Source organism: Suricata suricatta, chromosome 12, assembly GCF_006229205.1.
Source record: "Suricata suricatta isolate VVHF042 chromosome 12, meerkat_22Aug2017_6uvM2_HiC, whole genome shotgun sequence".
Classification (NCBI taxonomy): domain Eukaryota; kingdom Metazoa; phylum Chordata; class Mammalia; order Carnivora; family Herpestidae; genus Suricata; species Suricata suricatta.
In genome coordinates, this window is record NC_043711.1 from 67,846,930 (window position 1) to 67,859,153 (window position 12,224).

Sequence of the window (12,224 nt, forward strand, 5' to 3'; positions counted from 1 at the left end):
TATTTCATTCACAACATGTTATCCTAAAAGATACAAAAGTCAAAATATCACCCTGTAGAATGACACATGTTATATTCCCTACACTTTGTAACTCAAAGTAGGAAGTGCTAAAAAATCTAAGATTAAAATCCCAAGCACTTGCATGATTCTAGAACTGCTTTATACAGTCAACAACCATCCCAACTGACAGCTGTGGTAATACAGTCTATATGGACAAGTACAGCCATCAGTTTGGCAACAGCTCTCTGCTCATGTTTTACTGGATCTATACCTTCTAAACAAAATCCATGGAATCCCAGAAGTTTGGGATAATGGCATAATTTCCTACTTTGAAGCTGACAAAGAGAGAAAATTAAGCATAGGCTTAATTAACTGGCATGTAGAAACCAGGCAAAAGCACATGATTAACACTTTCTATTTCATACTTCACTGTAGAATTTAAAGGAACAATTGATTATTCCGGGGTCTGTGTGTGTAAGCCACAACGCACTATGAAGCCAGAAACAAAATAAGAATTAGAAAACTTACTTGGGAGTATTAATAAATAAAACAAAACAGAGTTATTCTTGTTGAAGTAGGAGGGAGAAGAAAGAGCTACCTCTCTTTAGCCAATGTGGCCTCATCAGCTATCTTCGGTGCACCCAGTGACTTCAAGCAATACTGCAACATGGAAGGAAAACCACTTATTTTGTCCAATTCCTTCATTTCACAAAAGGGGAAAGTTAAAGAGGATCAAAGATGTGAGGGAACTTGTCTAGGATCAGACCTAGGAAAACAACCTACCATACAACACTACAAACTTCAAACTGGAAAAAAATGCATACACAAACACACATAAACATACACTGAGGTTTACTCTGGCATCTGCAAGTTTAGCATTCCTATGAAACTTTTTGTACATTAAAATAGCATAAAGCAAAGAAACAATTATCATTAATTTATACAGACTTTTTTTTTTTAGCATTCCCAGACCCAAAATTAACCTCCTTTAAGGCTTTTCGGATACCTTGGAACACATCTTGCTCCTGGATACACAAAATAAACCAAGATAAAGCACAGAAGCTCACAGAGTTTAAAGATATTGTAAGCTTAATGCTGAGATGCTGAGTCCAGTTCTCAGGGAAGGAACTTGGCAGTGCCACCCTCACGGTTCAGAGTGCACAATGCCTCTCTAATGGCTCACTGCAGAAAAGTGCTGAACACTATTTTCACTTTTTTTGATGAAAGCAAAAATCCTCTTCAGATTTCTTTCACATAGAGGAAATAGGCACCAACACAGGTATTTTGTATAAGTTAGGTGGTGTAATATGAACTTTTAAAAAGCAGGCAATACTTGTATGTGTATGTGTGTGTGTGCATACACACACATATATAAATACATACGTATATGTATATGTACACATTTTTTTCTCCTGAAAAGTCACATCCAAAGATGGTAACAAAACATAGCATGCATGGAGTCTACTGAACATTATCTTACTAAAGATCACTGAATTTGATTATTAAAGGGTGAACTAAAGCATTGCCAGTTCCTACAGCTGCATATTGCAATGTAACTAGTGTAAAATGAGAGGAATCGGCACATGTTTTTATGTACCAGTCATCCTTCTTGACACTGTTATTCCGAATCAGTTGTAATTTTGATGATGATAACGTTGGCTCAGTTACAAAAACTGGATTACTTAAGTAACCCAATCTGGGGCTTTCCAAAGAGTGAACAAGGGTGTCTAAATAGGGAAAAATGAGTTCAAATGTGTATTTGCTTTGTGTTATAATGATACAAGACACTTGAACAGCAGTTTAACTTGTCTTTGACAAAAAATGTTTTGAATACAAACCAATTCTCAATTTGAAAAATGGAAGGTGTGCTTCTTTAAGGGAATGGGACACACCTGTAGCCTGATTCAAACATAGGCTTGAACTTGCGCCCTCATTTACACACTTCCCAAGAAGTATTGTTTGTGTCAATGAAACCAGACAATTTCTTCTAAGAGAACTGTTTTACATGGTTTTCTTATTTCATATTTTGTAGTATTATGGAATCTTTACTTCTCTCCAATAAGACAACAGTATTGAGTCTTTTTAAAAAAAAGTTTATGTTTTATACATTAATTTAAATAAGACAAAAGAATAATTCTTGTAGTCAGTAATGAGAATACTGAAATAATGAACCTCAAAGGTAAAGGATTTGGGATTAAGGAAAATGCACAGGATTGCTACCCTGAGAACATTCCTTAGAAGCCATATTTGTTGGTATCAACAGCACTATGCACAAGTCTTGGCACAGAGTAGGTATTGAATAAATATCTGTTAAATATATAATTAAGGAAATAACTGGAAGACAGAGGAATGAGAGAGAAGAAAGGGAAGATCTTATTTGTGGGACAGGTGAGAGAGTTACAATAATAAGTAATAACTTTTTCACAATTTTACAGCCAAGTGAGGCTGTGCCAGGCGGAAACCCAAACAGATCAAGGTCCAATTCTAGACTCTATCATCGTCTTTGAGAAAGTTCTTGAAACTCCAGCTAATTATATAACACCTTTTAGTGTCTGTTTCTTAATCAGTAATTTGGTAAAATAATAGTTATGGTACAGGTTTGCTGAGCAGAGTTAGGGTGATAACTATGTGAACCACTCCATGGCACCTGGCACTTACTGAAGTTCAGTAAACATCAGCTCCTGATACCTCTGGCACTCATGCTAGAAATCAATAATAATAATTTTAAAAAATCCTCATTATTTAAAAGCATTCTGAAAAATCTACATTTTGTGGGGGCCAGAGCCATGTTCATCTTAGAAAACTACAGACCTCTTCCCTCACTGAGAGGTCTTGTACTGTACATACCCTCATCAGAATTTGGGGAAGAAACTAGGATTAGGCACAGAGGAGAGTGAGGTAAAATGCCATCTTTAAACTCTTTTTTAAAAAAAATTCTGTCTTTGGGCTTAGGCCAATTACAGAATAACTCTATGAGCCCAGAAAGAAAAAGGGATGTCAATATTTTGCATATTATAACAGATTTTTCCCTTGTGGATTGTTTTAATTATTTGGTTCAAAAATAATGTTGGATATTTATACCAGATAGCTTCTGTTTACTCTTTAAGACCACTCTCTGTCCTACACCCTGTTCTCTGCCTAGAGTGATCTATATAGAGAACATCAATGGGACCTCTTACCCTGTGGCTCTGGTTGGGTTCAGTCAAAGGGACCCCTGACAGGAGCTGGTGGGAAGGGATAAAAAAATCCATTCAGGGGTGCCTGGGTGGCTCAGTCAGTTGAACATTCATCTCTTGATTTGGGCTCAGGTCACGATCTCATGACTTCGTGGGCTCAAGCCCCACAGGTTGGTAGCACAGAGCCTGCTTAGGATTCTCTCTCTCTCCCTCTCTCAGCCTCTCCCCTACTTGCCCTGTCTCTCCAAAAATAAATGTCTCAAAAATATCTCTGTCTATTTCAAAATAAAAAAATAAACTTAAGAATCCATTCTGGGGTGCCTGGGTGGCTAAGTCGGTTAAGCGTAGGACTATGAATCAGGTCATGATCTCGCACTTTGTGGGTTTGGGGTCCACATCAGGCTCTGTGCTGACAGCTCAGAGCCTGGTGCCTATTTCAGATTCCCTGTCTGCCTCTCTCTCTGCCCCTCCCTGGCTCTCACTGTCTCTCTCTTGAAAATAAATAAACATTAAAAAATATTTTTAGAAAAATCCATTCCAAGTTTTTATTTCCCTGGTTCACTCCTATAAGCTTACATTGAACTGACTTTATCCCTTGAACAAAGGTTAACTGCTCTAATCAAGGTCATTTAGTTTATAACATGACTTTCTCTCCTTTGGGGTTCTGATATGTCCCCTTCCACTCATCTCTTTGAGCTTAACATGGTTAACACCTGTCGTGTTGGTAACCATGGGTTATTGTACAATCCCTTGAGTTTATTCTCCACCATTCCTAGCTCTAACCCTTGTATATATTCCCTTTATAAATAAGCTGTCCTTGAAGTATCTTAATTTGATTGTGCCACGGTTCTTGTAGAAACCTTGATTGAATAGATATGGTTTACACAGACTGGTCACAAATGGTGGCTCATCTAAATCTCACATCCCTTCCCAAACTAATTATCTTAATTTATATCTTTCATGAGGGTAGCCCCTGTTCTTATGTTTTTCTTTATGGAATAATAAATAGAGTAGACTGTTTTTCTTATCATTAAAAAAATATAAAAATATAAATATATAAAACTATGAACATAAACATATAATATGTATTCATTTGAACATGTGAATCAAGAATCTCATTAAACAAACTCAACCAGTCTTATCTACTGTTTCTTTTTGTATTTTTCTCCATGTTCATATATATATATGAATCTTCCTGGGATTGTTGTTTGAAATACAATGGATTCTACTATAAAAAATAACATGTAACATAATTTTCTCATTTACCAATACATCAAAGGTCTAACTAAAAAAATAATCAATAATGCAGTATAATTTTCTAAAATTTGAGTAAAACAGCTCCTATTATTTATGGGTACTTGGGTTGCTTCCAGTTTTCCCATTATAGACAATGATCTAAAAAAAAATCCTTGTGTGATTATGTGTGTGTGTGTGTGTGTGTATGTGTGTATTTCTATATATTGGTATTTGTCCTATAGAACAAATCTTCCCAAGTATTTACACTTAAAATAGCATAGGCATTTTTCAAATTTAAGGGTTTAATAAAATTATTAAAATTTGTATGTATTTAAATATTTCAAAATTAGAAAAAATTTAAAATTAATAACTATACCCTGGGAAGCACATATGATGTCTGCCAATAAATAAACTGATCAAAATGTTGTGATAAGTACATGAAGTTCACAGAATTGCTTCTTATTTAAATGTAAAATACATCAGGGAAAAGTTCTCACTTATACCTGAAGAGATACTCAGTCTGAGTTTCTGACTGACTTCAAATATATAAATTATAAAATGGTCTGTGTTTAATGTAAAAATAATAAAGCCATCTCAACTGATGGTGAGCCTCTTTAACCATTTTCTTTTCATGTTTACTAGATACAAACTGTGACAGGTCTTGAACTTCAAAGTAAACTAAAATTTTGGCTAGAAAAGATTAGAGAAAGTTCCCACTACTTTCTAATTAAATTCCTTGCAAATTTAAAGTAAATTTCAAAAGTTTGAAGATACGGATGTTCAAAAGATAGTAACTTATTAGAGAGATATGGAAGGAAATTTATCAAAAACACAGAGATGTAAAAATGCTTCAGCTCAATATGGATTTCAAGGCTAAGGAAAACTATCTCTTTTCTCAAACTACTGTAACATATGGAAACTTTCTGTATCAGTGCCAATTTTACTCATGTCAAATTCAAGAAAACTCAACAGAATATGTTTCCATTCTTTTTTTTTTTATTTTTCCAATCTAAACACATCATTTTAAAGCAACATTCTTCTACCAGTTCATTAAAGTTTTGTTATGCAAATAAAGTGTGCTGTCTCACTGAAGAGCTGAACTGGCTCTCCATCCTAACACAATAGTTGGATCATCAAGCAGTTCTGATCTAAGTATTTGTACCAAATTTGGCCTTGTGACATGGCCAACTTATGAAAATTTAAAATGAGCTCTTATATGATTCATTTCTATCAGAAAGTCATGCTCTGAATCACCAAGCCAGTGGACAAGCTGACACATATTTTAGTAAGCTTATCAAGGTAAAAAAATACATCCATTAACACAACCAAATAAAGGAATGCACAAATAAATCATGATCACAATTTTCTGAGCACCTCTTATTTATTAGGCAATGTCTAAAAATTGATCTGTATGGTATTCGTCAGACTTCAAGTAATCTTCTACATAAAGTGGGAATTTTTACTTTTCCTATAGCATTTTCTCACTTTATAATGAGAAAATTAAGCCTAAAGTGACACTAAATTGCTTACCTAAGCCATTGCTAAGTGAGGATTTAGCCCAAGTTTTGACCCTTTCATTAAACGGCTAATTATCCTTACAGTATGCTAGACTATCTAAGGAATTACTTTATTTCTTCAAAATAATTTCAATATAGGTATCTATCCAACGCTCATGTAAAACTATGTATTCAAATAACACTAACAGTAGAATTACCAGTTTTTAGATCTAGCTGGTGACCAGGATTGGATAGCATTTACATGCATCACACAACTTAAAATTATAAAAATTTAGGGGTCTTTAGTTATACTTCCCTGTGTCATTTACTAAAATTATTATAATAATCAGCAGCTTAGATATCATAAAATCAGAAATTGCCTATAAGGGAAAATTCCTTTGAAACATTAAACTCAATATTCCGATAACATTGAAAATTGGCTTTTAAAAAGATGAAATTCTCAGTATGATTTTAGGTGACAGGAACAGTTATGTATACACCACTACTAATGAGGGTATATAGCTCTTAATTAACAAGGTTTTTTTTACCTGAACTAAGTTAAGTTTACCAAACAAGAATAGCACATTAAAGTTTAGATTTCACCAGGTAAATGCAAACTAGCTAATTTAAAATTTTATCTGCTATAGTGAAAAATACAAAATGAAAATATGCTTTTATTTGTCTTATACATTTTATCATTAGCAGTCCTCATTCTTGAATTTAGGATTATCAAATAAAGTATATTTTTGATAATTTGAAGTAACAAGTAAAAACCATAATGGTTTTTCTCCTGCCTAAATTACATAAGCCTAGTAATTCTATTTCAAATTATGGTTCCTTTTTATTGATGTGCAATGAAATTTTAAATTGTTCAAGGATATAATAAACATGTTATTATGCTTGTATAAACAAGCATAAAAAATAATCTCTTCTGCAACATGGACAAGTATAACTTTATCAATACTAAGTTTAATCATTTATGAAAAAAGACTCACTTTTTGTTGTAACAGGAGACAAATTATAATTTGCATCCAGTGAATCAAAATATACCAATTACATTTGCTATTACAGTTCCATCAGGCCAGCTGTGGATTCTATAACGGAGATTAGTTTTATTCTTGTACATTGAAGAGCACTGATACTAATCTCAGACAAAGGTATTATCATTGATGAGATGCTGATTACTGATTATAGAGGCTTTTTAAAAATTATTATTATTTAATAATCTCACAGTATAACTAAATACTTACTAAATATAGTTGCTTTTCTAATGTCAATCTGATATATCCAAATATCAGAAATAGAAGTGGCAACAGTTAATAAAAGAATTTGTAGTAATATTCCAGATGAAGTGAATTTGCTGGCTACCAAAAAAAACTACTTAATATTAATCCCTAATGTCACCGTACTTAGTTATATAATTTTGGGCTGGCCATCTAAACCTCTGTGCATTAATTTATCAATTATAAGGATATAAATTACAATTGTTTAAAAACCATTTGTTAAGCAGACAATATGTGTGGGTGCTCCAGAATATGTGCTTTGGGACTAAGTAGTTGAGTAAAATAGACACATTAAATTAAATAATCAACAAATTATAAATATTTTAATAATTACTTAATATTTAATGTATTTAATATCTAAACATTAGAATCATGACATTAAAGATAATTTAAGGAAAAATAGGGTTTTACAAGTTGATGGTACTTTAGGTTATTATATTTTCTAAAATTTTGCCCTCTCAGATTTCCAGTCCAAGCAGGATCACATAGATTTGCTTTTTCTTGCTAAATGATTCCTCTCCATGCCCTCACTAAGTACAACTAAAAATGCTGGAAATAATACCCAAAGGCTCAAGGAGGGGAGGGGACCAGCTGGAGATCCCAGGCCAGGAAGAAGGTAACCCAGGACCAACATTTCTTGATATTAAACCTTAGCAACATAAGACAGTATAGGTAGGCTCTTTCCTTCCCTGCATCAACCAGGAGTACCACTAAAAATAAGCCTTTTATAAAAAGTGCTCTCCTTTTCCTCAGACTCTAAGACTCCTCTCCCACGTGGAAAAACACAGGACAAAGGGGATCTTGCCAAAATAAGAACTGTACTAGGAAAATTCATGGGGCCTGATTGAGACTGCCTGCTGACACCTAGAGACACTGGGTGGTTGGAGACCAAGGAACACCAGCAAAAAGGATCCTGCCACAAGTACCCAAGGCTCAAAGGGCTTTCCATTTCCCACAGGTATGGGGTGTCTACCACAAGCTCTGGCTTAGGAAGTGCTTTTCTTCCCTATCAGGCCTGAGAATCCTCCTCTTACCAAGAAATATCAAAGGGGAAGGGACATGGGTTGGCATGTGTGTTTCCCACCACAATAAGCAGCCAGGCCTAGTCTTCAATCTACAGGGCCAGAGACTTTCTCTCTCTCACATAGAAGCACCAGGAAGCCCTGACTCAGAAAACTGATTCTGTCCCTCAGGCAGAACAGTAGGGACCACTGGAGACCTCATGTACCCCAGTTACTCAAAGCCCCCCAAAAATAATAACACCACAAAGCCCCTGAAAATTTCATTGTCATTGGAACTAGAACTCACTAAAATAGACCAGGATCTGTGAGATAAACCTAAATAGAGCCAATGCCTAACAAAATAGGAGATTAAAATAGGACCCAGAGTCTCCTAAAATAAACAGAGACTCAAAGCCCCATGGGGCAAAAACAAAAGATCCTACAGGTTGGGGAAAAGATCGAAGAAGTATCTGAAAAATGAACAGCTGAAAATTTCACAAATTTGGTGAAAGATATAAACCAATAAATTCATGAAGTGAACCCCAAATAAAATAAATCTAAAGAAAACCATTCAAGGGAGCCTGGGTGGCTCACTCCGTTAAGTTTCCGACTTTGGCTCAGGTCATGATCTCACAGTTCGTGAATTCGAGCCTTGCATAGGGCTCTGTGCTGACAACTAGCTCAGAGCCTGGAGCTGTCTTCATATTCTCTGTCTCCCTCTCTCTCTTGACCCTCCCCTGCTCACACTGTCTCTTTCTCTCTCTCTCAAAAATAAATAAAACATTTAAAAAATAATTCATTCAAAGACACATAATAATTAAATGTGGAAAACTAAAGACAAAGAAAAAAAAAAACTTAAAAGCAGCCAGAGAGAAACAGAACATTATCTCTAAGAGAACACCAATTGAAATGACAGCATGTAGTCCTTAGCTGGTGGCCTCTCTAAGAACTATATAAGCTAAAAAGAGCTGCTTCTCTCTAGGTCATACTCTCTTCTTGGGCAGCTCAAATCCCATTGCTTGGGGAATATAATAGCCTTATCCCTGCCCAATGATTGATGCATACAGAGATGGAAAGGCACAGCCCTTGCTCTAATACAAGATATCTCTGAAGGGCCATGTAAGCTTCGTAATGTTCAACTCAGGTTTTTCTTGAGACTGCAACACAATTCAAAGTCCACATCCCCCTACCTGGTTTACTTCCTTTCTCATTCTTCACAGATTTTTTTAAATCCCAAGAATGCTTCCTTTTTTTTTTAAGATTGTTTTTTAATGTTTATTTATGAAAGAGTGAGAGAGAGAGAGAGAGAGAGAGAGGAACAGAGTGCGAGTTAGGGAGGGGCAGAGAGAGAGGGAGACACAAGATTCAAAGCAGGCTCCAGGCTCTGAGCTGTCAGCACAGAGCCCGATGCAGGGCTTGAACCCACAAACCATGAGATCATGACCCAAGCCAAAGTTGGACACTTAACCGACTAAGCCACCCAGGTGCCCCCAAAGAATGCTTCCTAATAAATATACTGCGTGCTAATCTCTATCTCAGAGTCTGCTTCCCCAGGGAATGCAACCTGAGACCACAGTCATGGAGGTGGGTGGAAGCAGAAAAGAGAGGGACCTGTTCAGGAAGCTTTTATGGTTAAATGGAGTGGGTCTTCAGGGATGTCCCTTCTCAACCATTGTCACTTATCACAGTACTGGAAGTCCCAGACTCAGCAATCAGACAAGAAAAAGAAATAAAGGGCATCCAAATTGGAAAGGAAGAAGTCAAACTTTCAATATTCACAGACGACACAATGTTCTATGTAGAAAACACTAAAAACGCCACTAAAATTTTTTTCTAGAAATGATACATTTTTTAGCGAAGTCACAGGATATAAAATCAATGTATAGAAATATTTGTAGTTCCATATACCAATAAAAGCCACAGCAAAAGAAATTAAGGAATTGATTCCATTTATAATTTCACCAAAAATTATAAGATACCTAGGAATAAACCTAAAGAAATAAAAGATCTGTACTGTGAGAGCTAAAAAAAAAATTATAAAAGAAGCTGAAGATAACATAAAGAAGTGGGAAAAAACATTCATAGACTGCAATATTGTTAAAGTGTCTATATATTACCCAAAGCAATTTACACATTTCATGAAATCCCTATCAAAATAACTGCAGCATATTTTGCAGAGCTAGAACAATCCTAAAATGTGTATAGAACCAAAAAAGACCCCAAATACCCAAAGCAATCTTGAAAAAGAAAAGCAAAGCTGAAGGCATGATAATTCCAGACTTCAAGCTATATTACAAAGTTGTAGCAATCAAGACAGTATAGTACTGGCACAAAAACAGACACATAGATCAATGGAATAGAATGGAGAATCCAGAAATGGAACCACAACTATATGGTCAACTAATATTTCACAAACCAGGAAATAATATCTAATGGAAAAAAGACAGTCTCTTCAACAAGGTGTTTGGAAAATTGGACAGCAACATGCAAAGGAATGAAACTGGAGCACTTTCTTACACCATACACAAAATTAAATTCAAAATGGATAAAAGACCTAAATGTGAAGCAGGGAACAATCAAAATGCTAGAGAAGATCATAGGCAGCAAACTCTTTGACATCAGCCATAGCAACTTCTTACTAGACATGTGTCCAGAGGCAAGGGAAACAAAAGCAAAAATGAACCATTGAGACTTCATCAAGATAAAAAGCTGTTGGGGTGCCTGGGGTGCTGAGTCAGTTAAGTGTCCAACTCTTGATTTCAGCTCAGGTAATGATCTCACAGTTTGTAAGTTCAAGCCCTACATTGGACTCTGTGCTGCTGGTGTGGAGTATGCATTGGATTCTCTCTCTCACTCTTTCTATCTGCCTTTCTCCTGTGATCTATCTCTCAAAAATAAATAAATATTAAAGAAAAAAGACAATGAGCTTCTGCACAGCAAAGGAAATAATCAATGGAACTAAAAGGCAACCAACGGAATGGGGGAAGATATTTGCAAATGACATATAAGATAAAGGGGTAGTATCCAAAATCTATAAAGAACTTATCAAACAAAACACCTAAAAAACAAATAATCCAGTGATGAAATGGGCAGAAGTCATGAACAGACATTTTTCCAAAGAAGACATCCAGATATCTAATAGACACATGAAAAGAGCTCAATGTCACTCATAATCAGAGAAATACAGATCAAAACCACAATGAGATACCACCTCACACCTGTCAGAATGGCTAAAATTAATAACACAGAAAACAACAGATGTTGGTGAGGATGAAGAAAAAGAGGAACCCTCTTACACTGTTCGTAAGAATGCAAACTGGTGAAGCCACTCTGGAAAACAGTATTTAGGTTCCTCAAAATGTTAAAAATAGAACTACCCTACAACCCAGCAATTGTACTACTAGGTATTTACCCAAAGGATACAAAAATACTGATTTGAAGGGGCACATGAACTCGATGTTTATAACAGCATTATCAATAATAAGCAAATTATGAAAAGAGTCCAAATGTGCATCAACTGATGAATGGACAAAGAAGATGTGGTATTTGCAACGGAATATTACTCAGCCATCAAAGAGGATTAAATCTTACCATTTACAACGACATGCATGAAGCTAGAGTGTATTATGCCAAGGGAAATAAGTCAGTCAGAAAAAGACAAATACCATGATTGCACCCATATGTGGAATTTAAGAAACAAAACAGATGAACATAAGGGAAAGGGTAAAAAAAAAAAAAGAGAGAGAGAGAGAGAGAGAGAGAGGGAAGCAAACCACAAGAGACTCTTAATTATAGAGAACCAACTAAGGGATGAAGGAGGGAGGTGGGTTCAAAATGGGATAAAATGGGCAATGGACATTAAGGAGAGCACTAGTGATGAGCACTGGGTGTTATGTGTAACTACTGAATCACTAAATTCTACTCCTGACGTCAATATAACACTATATGCTAACTGGAATTTAAATAAAATCTGGATAATTAATTAATAAAAGGAATGAGTCATTGACAACCAACTGTTAGAAACTCTCTTTA